The sequence below is a fragment of the Ursus maritimus genome, unplaced genomic scaffold (genome assembly GCF_017311325.1).
Source record: "Ursus maritimus isolate PB19 unplaced genomic scaffold, ASM1731132v1 scaffold_13, whole genome shotgun sequence".
NCBI classification, from domain to species: Eukaryota; Metazoa; Chordata; class Mammalia; order Carnivora; family Ursidae; genus Ursus; species Ursus maritimus.
The window spans coordinates 11262755-11271744 of NW_024423675.1; the positions used below are offsets into that span (position 1 = coordinate 11262755).

At 44.2% G+C, this 8990-nt stretch overlaps 1 pseudogene; it reads left to right on the plus strand.

Annotated features, from left to right (window-relative positions):
- Window positions 1-5052: 5052 nt before the first annotated feature.
- On the plus strand, window positions 5053-8576 carry LOC121102306 (annotated as a pseudogene).
- The last annotated feature ends 414 nt before the right edge of the window (window positions 8577-8990 follow it).

Genomic DNA, 8990 nt, shown 5'->3' on the forward strand with positions numbered 1-8990 from the left:
TAGAGACTACTGTGAACAATTATACACCAACAAACCAGACAACATAGAAGCAATGGATAAGTTCCTAGAAATATACAATCTTCTAAGACTGAATCATGAAAAAATAGAAAATCTGATTAGACTGATGACTAGTAAAAAGACTGATCAGTAATCAAAAACTTACCCTAATAAACAATAGTCTAGGACCAGACAGCTTCACTGGGCAATTCTACCAAACATTCAAAGATGTAATAGCTATCCTTCTCAAACTCCTTCAAAAAACTGAAGAGGAGAGAACGCTTCCAAATTCATTTTTACAAGGTCAGCATTTACCCTAATACCAAAACCAGACAAGGACAAGAAAGAAAGAAAGAAAGAAAGAAAGAAAGAAAGAAAGAAAGAAAGATAGAAGGGAGGGAGGGAGGGAGAGAGAGGAAGGAAGGAAGGAAGGAAGGAAGGAAGGAAGGAAGGAAGAAGGAAGGGAGGAAGGAAGGAAGGAAGGAAGGAAGAAGGAAGGAAGGAAGGGAGGGAGGAAGGAAGGAAGGAAGGAAGGAAGGAAGGAAGGAAGGAAGGAAGAAGGAAGGGAGGAAGGAAGGAAGGGAGGAAGGGAGGAAGGAAGGAAATCACAGGCCAATATCCCTAATGAACATAAAGCAAAAGGCCTCAACACAATGCTAAGAAACTAATTATTCAACAATATGTTAAAAGGACCATACAACATGATCAAGTGGGATTTATGCCAGGGATACAAGGATTGTTCAATATTTGCAAATATATTGTTGTGACAAAATGAAGTTAAAAATTATATGATCATCCCATCGTAATGGATGCATAAAAATCATTGGACAAAATGCAACATCCATTCATGATGTTGAACACTCAACAAGTGAATATAGAGAAACAGAATCAATACAATGAAGGCCATGTATGACAAGCTCACAGCTAACATCGTAGTAACGGAACAGAAGATCGGCAACAAAACATGGATGCCCCCTCTTGCCACTTTTGTTCAGCATAGTATTGGAAGTCTTAGCTTGAATGTCAGTTAGTCAAGAAAAAGAAATAAAAGGCATCCAAATAGGAAAGGAAAAAAGGGAACTGTCACTATTTGCAGATGCCATGATACTACATATAGAAAACCCTAAGGACGCCACCAAAAAACCATTAGCACTTACAAATGAATTCAGTACAACTGCAGGATACAAAATCAATATACACAGATCCTTTGTGTTTCCAAACACTAATAACAAACCATCAGAAAGAGAAATTAAGAAAACAACCTCACTCATGATTGCATCAAAAAGAATAAAATATCTTGGAATAAATTTAACCAAGGAAGTGAAAGACCAACATGCTGAAAATTCTAAGACATTAATGAAAGAAACTGAAGAAGACACCAGTAAATGGAAAGACATTCTGTTCTCATGAATTGAAAAAACTAATATTGTTAAAATGTCCATATTACCCAAAGCAATCTTCAGATTCAATCCCTATCAATCCCTATCAAAACACCAATGGCATTTTTCACAGAACTAGAACAATTCTAAAATTTGTATGAAACCACAAAAGACTCTGAATAGCCAAAGTAATCTTAAGGAAGAACAGAGCTGAAGATATCACACTCCCTGATCTCAAACTATAGTACAAAGTTTTAGTAATCAGAACAGTATGGTATTGCATTAAACCCAGACACTTAGATCAATGGAAGAGAATAAGGAGCTCAGAAATAAACCTATCAGTTCATTTATGACAAAGGAGCCAAGAATACACATTGGGAAAGGACACTCACTTCAATAAATGGTGCTGGAAAAACCAATGGCCACATGGGAAAGAATGAATCTAGACCACTATCTTATACCATACACAAAAATTAACTCAAAATGAGTTAAAGACTTGAATGTAGGACACGAAACTATAAAATGCCTATAAGAAAACATGGGCAGTAAATTTCTTGATATCAGTGTTGGTGTTGAATTTTTAGATCTGATTCCAAAATCAAAGGCAACAAAAGAAAAAAAAATGTGAGACAACATCAAACTGAAAAACTTCTACACAGAAAACAAAGCCATCAACAAAATGAAAGGGCAACCTATGGAATGGGATAAAATACTTGCAAATCAGATATCCAATAAAGGGTTAATATCCAAAGCATGTAAAGAACTCAACAGCAAAAAAACAAACAACCCAATTTAAAAAAAAATGGTCAGAAGGCCTAAATAGACATTTTTCCAAAGACATACAGATAGCCAACAAACACATGAAAAGGTGTTCAGCATCATTAATTATCAGGGAAATGCAAATCAAAACCACAGTGAGGTATCAGCCACAGCTGTCAAGAAAACTGGAGGCAAGTAGACGTGTTGAGATTTTGTTGCAAAACCGCTGGCAAGAGATGGTGAGGACTTTAGTCATTATGATAGGTCTGCACAGGAAGAAATAGAACAGAAAGATATTTGGTGGCAGCACTAACAGGGTTTGGTGACCCTGGGAACACAGGTGGAGAGTGAGATGGAGCTCAGAGTGCGGGACGACGTAGGTTCCAGCCTGAGCCACAGAGGAGATGGTGGGTCCCTTGGTCAAGCATTAACCAAGATGGAAATGTGAGAAAAGGAAGTTTAAGATGGTAGTAAGTTCACTTTGGCACATTTTGAGTTTTAGTTACTCCTAGAAAAACATCTCAGGTGTTGAGAAGAGGTAAAGTATGAAGATATAAATTTGCTTGTCATTGTCATGGGCACAGTTGAAGCCAAGGAAGTGAGTAAACCGAGCAGTGATGCTAAATTTCATGCAGAGGGAGAAGAGATTACCTAGGATGTAACCCTTGGCTGTAAGAGCTGACGTGAGGAAGAGAAGTCCACAAAGAAGGGAAGAAGAGAAAGAAAAAGGGGAATGAATGAGAAAAATTTAGAATCTGACCATCTTAAATTTCCAAAATGTAATCTCATTCTTGGTGGAGATGTGGATTAAAATTTCCTCATATTTTGTTTTCCCTTACATTAATTTGATTATTTTTTACAGCTGAATAGTAACTACATTATTTGCAAATAGTCAACAAGGACATCTTTTAAGTAACAAATTCTCCACCAAAGTCAATAATTTCTTAAACTTACAAACTTCAGGAAAAACCCAAGAGCATAAAAAAAAACCTCTCAAAAAACGCTTTAATGTAGAAAAAGTTTTGACATTTTCCACCCTTGTTTTTCTATTAGAGCAAGTTCAGATCATTTAACAAATCAGTAAATATTTTTTAGTGAAAATTGCACCAGCTAAGCAGACATTAACACAACAATTCTCAGACACAACCTGTCTCCACAAATCAAAAGAGAGATGAATATTTGCATTACTGATAAATCACTGATAATCATTAAAAGTCGTATTTTTCTAATAAAAAAAGACTTTTTTTTTTTTTACAAATACTTTTTCAAAAACATGAGCCTGAATCTATGTGTATGAGAAATTTTGCAAACTGTCACACTGTATCAAGATAAGCAGGACTTGGGACACCTGGGTGGCTCAGTAGGCTGAGCATCCGGCTCTTGCTCTCAGCTCAGGTCTTGATCTCAGGGTCGTGAGTTCAAGACCCACATTGGGTTCCATGCTGGGCATGGAGCCTACTTAAAAAAAAAAAAAGTAGGACTTATATTTAGTATCCAAGCATTTGCCTTCTGGACAAGAGTACCTGAGTCCAGAAACAACCAGAGAAGGTGACATCTCTGAGTCTCACAGCCAGCACCAGCTAATTTGATCCCAAATGCATAACAGTGGTTTAAAAAGCCAGAACCGTGAACCATGAACGACAGCTCCTTTGGCTATCTTACTTCTGTCTTTGGTTGTTTGTTCTTCCACTAGTTAGATTTCAATGAAAATCAAAATTATAGGCAATACGAATATTATAAGAGAGATTATTTTGCATTTGTTTGAATAGGATTATACGATTTAAGAAGCATACATTATCCATATGCGGGTACAAATGTCCCTCACATTATGTATTCAATATATTCCTTCAAAGTGTTTTGTAAATAAATTATGCTAAATGAGCTAATATTTTAAGTGCCTGCTATTTAAAGGAATACTATGTTTCTATAAAGTATAGCATTGTCTAATAAAATAATCATTTCTTAGGTTTGCTTATGGATGTAGATGTTAATCCCTTCGTAGGTGAATCAATCCTCAGTTTATACTTTCAGCTAACTTAAATTTTCAAACATTTGCCTTAAAGTAGAGCACGAGTGCAGCCACACTGCCGATACCATCAAATCAAACCAGTAAATAGTTTTTGCAGCCACAGCAGGATGTAATGACTCCAGTAACATGATCTGATTAAGGACCACAGGCTGCCGTGTGGAGAACGGCGAGCGGGGAATCAAAGGAAAGCCCAGTTAGGAGGCCCTTACACTGGCCTGGAGAAGAGGATCACGGCCTGAACTGGGAAGTGAAGAAAATCGGATAGGTTAGAAGTACTTTTTGCAGTCAACTGGACATGTTAATGGATTGGGTGTTGGAAAGCAAAGCATCAAGTGGAGAATAACCACGAATAGAGGTCTGCTTCCTGAGATGGAAAAACAGGATCCGGGCAGATCTGGGGCAAATGTTTTTTACTGGCCATAAGTTTGAGATGCTTACCAGATATCCAAGTGGATGTTGAATCTGTCCCATAGTAAGCACTGGTGACAATGTGCACCTTGGAGTGTTGCACAGAGTACAAATAATGTATTGCAATCCCCTAGCAGACTGACTAACCCACAGTGGGTGCTTAATAGCAATAGCTACTTTTACTGTTATTGGAAATGCACAGAAAGCAGGTAATGTAATTGGAACTAGAGGTTGAGAAAGTCAGTTATTGATTTAAATTTTGGAATCATCCGCACAGCTTAAGTGCAAGGCAACAGACCTCTCTGAGCACCTGCCATGACCCAGGTGTTGTGCACGTATGAGGAATAGATACAGAAGAATGACTAAGAGAGAGTTCCTCCCTTCGTGCAGCTCAGCACAAACTGGAGAATGGAACGCTCCAAGTGCAGAGATTAGAGAAGAAAAAGAAGAGGCTTCAATTTGGTGAGTCCTTTGTCGAACATGCAAGAAGGAAGTAGAGCCAATGGCGAAGCTGAGAAGGGCAAAGCAGGAGAGAACCAGGGTGACGTGACCTGGAGCAGCGCAGGCTCCTTGCCACACAGCCGGGGTGTCTTCCGAAGACGGAGAGTTGATGCACAGCATTACCTAGAAAGACATTGCAAGGTGAATCACAGCTAAGAAAATGTCAGAGGACCACAGGTGACTTTTGTTATTTGTACATCCAGTGAAAAAGCCAGAAGCTAGATTGCCCAAGACTAATGAGAAAGCAGTTAGGAAGCAGCGTCCTCCAGGGTGGAGGGGGCATCATAGCAGAAGATTCACAGGGTGAAAAGGAAAGAAGGAAAACGAGCACTGCTCACATAGCCGAACCTAGGATTTAAGACTGCAGGCCACCGAGGACACAGACGAAAGATTTGCACCTCGCTCTCCAAAGAGATAAGGTAAAAATTGAACAGAATTCTGGCCCCAGAGCAACTAGAAGAACTAGCAGCTGTTATCTACCGTCTTCTCCAGTGCTTCGTTGTATTTGCACGGGCGGTACCGTATTTACATCTACAGATAGGTGGGGGGAGGGACCGAGAGGGGAGGAAGAGGGAAACATACGTGTACGTATAGACGTACATACCCACACTGATGCTTTTCACCGTACGAGAAAATGGGACCAGTGTGGCATAAATTCATAGTCATAGTTTCAAAAAGAATACCATATTTTCTGTTCTCATACTTGAGTTTTTCTTTCCTAATAACATATTGTGATGTTTTATTGTGAATTCAAGAGAGCCACAGAATGCCGGCTCTCTATCCTGGTTTTAGTATTCACTGATACATGTCTCTGGACAAATGACTAGGCCTTTCTAAGCTTCTATTTTCCTGCTTATAAAAGATGTTTGGAAATCTCCTTCTCCTTGGAAAAATGGCGTGACTGCCTCTGCCTCAGGTCACTCTGTGTAGATGAAGGACCATTTCAAGCCTCTAAAAATTAAGGAAAGCTCTAATTTGAGAATGCAGTCAGCCTGATAATGCCGGGTTGTAGAGATGGATATAAACGCAGACATGGCCAGCACGGTAGCCAAATTCACTGCTGGTGATGCTGGGTGAGATCACTGTAAGAACAGACAGGAAAAAAAAAGATGAAATTCCAGGTTGATGTTTACGTTATTCAAATGGGGAATGTGTTCGACTAATTGAGTCACTGTTTCAATTTAACATGCACAACTGGTTCATAAAGGTGTGTAAAGAAATGGCCATTTTCAGCTAAAGATACAGCTCTAGATACAGATGGATAGGTGATGGGAAGACAGGTAGATAAGATTCCTATGATTTTTTAATGGCCGCATTCAGTAGGCTGACAAATGAGTCCCTTGGGTGTTTACTGCGCCAGGTGTTGCTCTGAATACAGTCCGTGTGTTAATTCCGTGCTCTCAACAACCACATCAGGGGAAGCGCTGTTAATCCCTATCTTACAGATAAGAAGCTGGATGTAGAGAGTTACGTAACTTATCCAAGATGATACAGCAAGTAATGGGCAGCCTCAGAATTTGAACCCAGGCAGTTTGGTTCCTGGTCATTTACTTTCCCATCACCCTACACTCTCTGCTACAAGTAATGATTTACCCCTTAGTATATTCTAGGCATTGTCCTAAGCACTGGGAGCACAACAGCGAACAGGGCAGATAGAGCCCTTGCCCTCATGGATTTCATGAAATAGTGGGAGATGGGGACGAATAAGCAATTCAAATACGGTATTCTGAGTATTAGCCTAGAGGGGCTGTCGTGTGCACGAGTCAGATATTGTTGGAGGGAGAGGGAATCTCAGAGAAGAATTCCTTGAAGCAGTAAACAAAAACTGGAAAGATGAGTAGGACGTCACCCGGAGAAATAAAGCTGGAGGTGGGAGGGCAGAGAGGAGGGTAAAAGAGAGAGTCCCCAAAGGGAAGAGAGGGCATGGCGTATTTGCAGAACTGAAAAGCACCTGAGGCGGCCTCAGGCCCCCAGCCCTCTGTCCCCACAGCGCTCCACAGCCTTGCGCCCTGCTCCCCGCCCCCACCCCAGCTGGCCCCTGCGCATGTTGCTTGCTTCCCCTGCATGGGGCGCTGCAGCAAACCACGCCTGGGGCCTCCTGGTCGGGGTCAGTGTTGTCCTCCCAGCCTCCAGAGAGGAGGAACGAGATAATCTGTGGCCTGCAAAGACCCCCACACCCCCTTGGCCATGATTGCCTTGGTGACCCAGGCCGCACCCTCCCACAGGCTACAACTGGCCCAGATCATCCGTAGGGTCCAGGTCCCGGTCCCCATCTTCAGGGACGACCACGAGCGCTGGAGGGATTCCATCTGCTACAACCTCTCCTCCAACCTTGCTTCCGATGCTGCCACAAGGTGCCTAAAAAGCCTGTGAAGCCCCAGGCCAAGGGCAACTTGTGAGCAGTCGGTGGCCGTGAGCCTGATCCTGGGCTACGTGGCTTGGCTGCAGAACACAGCCCCGTGCCAGTGCTGGCATTGCAGGGGCATGCGGGGAGCTGTCGCCAAGGACCTGGGCCCCTGCGTGCTGCACGGCTGGCCCTCCTGGTGGCCCGGTCCATAGCCACCGCCCAGTGAGGGCCTCAGCATCGTGTCTGCTAGGCAACCTTAGGATGGGGGCACCACGGAGTGGCCCAGGTAGGGCAGGTGCTTGGCGCGTAGGGAGGAGGTAGTGCCCGCTCCAGCCCTACCCTCTGAGGGGACTTTGTGGCCCCTCTGTCCCTCCCTGGGGCCAGGAGAGCAAAGAGGGAGACTACCCAGGGGGGAACCAGCAGGCCCTCACCCTTCACCCCTCTCCCCTGAACACAGAGCCTGGCCCCTCTGCTTACCGCAGGATACCCCAGACCCTGGGGGATGTCCAGTGGGAGTTGCGGGGCCTCCCCTCGGGGGCAGCTATCCACCCCCTACTGCCACCTACACTCCCAATGCGGTGACGTCCTTGCTCCGCTACCGCCCACATCCTGTCCCCAGTGCCCACCTTCAACAAGCTCAGCCCACTGAGGGGAGACTCCTGAAACCCATGACCCCCCAGGGCTGCTCAGGGATCTAGATGCCCTCTTCCAGGGGGTGCCACCCGGTAAGAGCACCCGTGATGTGTGGGTCAGCCACTCCTCAGATCCAGCTCCCTCCACCCCAGGCTGGCCTGTGAGGCTCCCGGGGCAGAAGCCACTTTCCCCGTGTACCCCTTCCTGCCACTATTGGCTTGTGGGGGAACCAAGGCCAAGAGGACCAAGAGGTGTCTGTGCCTTGGAACTCCAGGCACCAGCAGTGCTGAGAACACACGATGCTTACTGGACTACCCCACAAAGGGTTGTGGCCCGCTAGGCACCGCCCTGGCTCTGATGGTCAGTAGTGCCTCTCCTACCCCCAGAGGCCGATGGGAAAGGTAGGGCTTTGCTTGGAGTAGCCCCTTCCTGACCCGACCTTCTCTGGCCCTTCCTGTCCGTCTATCGTGCCTTCCATCCATCCATCACCACGTGTCACTTCCCCTCCCTGGCTCCAAGCTGGGGGAGGGAGAACCTATCCTCCCTCATCTGCCTGGGAATGAGGTAGCACCTTCCGGGGAAAGGAAACCACGACCCTACTTGGTTTTGGTAGTGGTAGTGGAGAGGATAACAGTAAAGGAACAGACAACATTAAAAAAAAAAAAAATCACTTCTGGAGTTAGAGGAAAGAGAGCAAGAGGCAGGAGGGAAAATCAGAACATGGATAGGAACCAGACCACACAGGGCCACACCATCTTTAAAACTTTGGATTCTGCCTTTAACCAGGGAGCCATTAGATGGTATTAGAAGTGAAGTTTCTTGATCCTATTCAAAATGTGTAAAGAACGTTATAGCCGCTGTGTGGAGCCTGGCTAGCAGGAAGACAAGAGAGAGGGCAGCAAGACCAGGTAGCTAGTGCAGCCACGTGGGTGAAAAG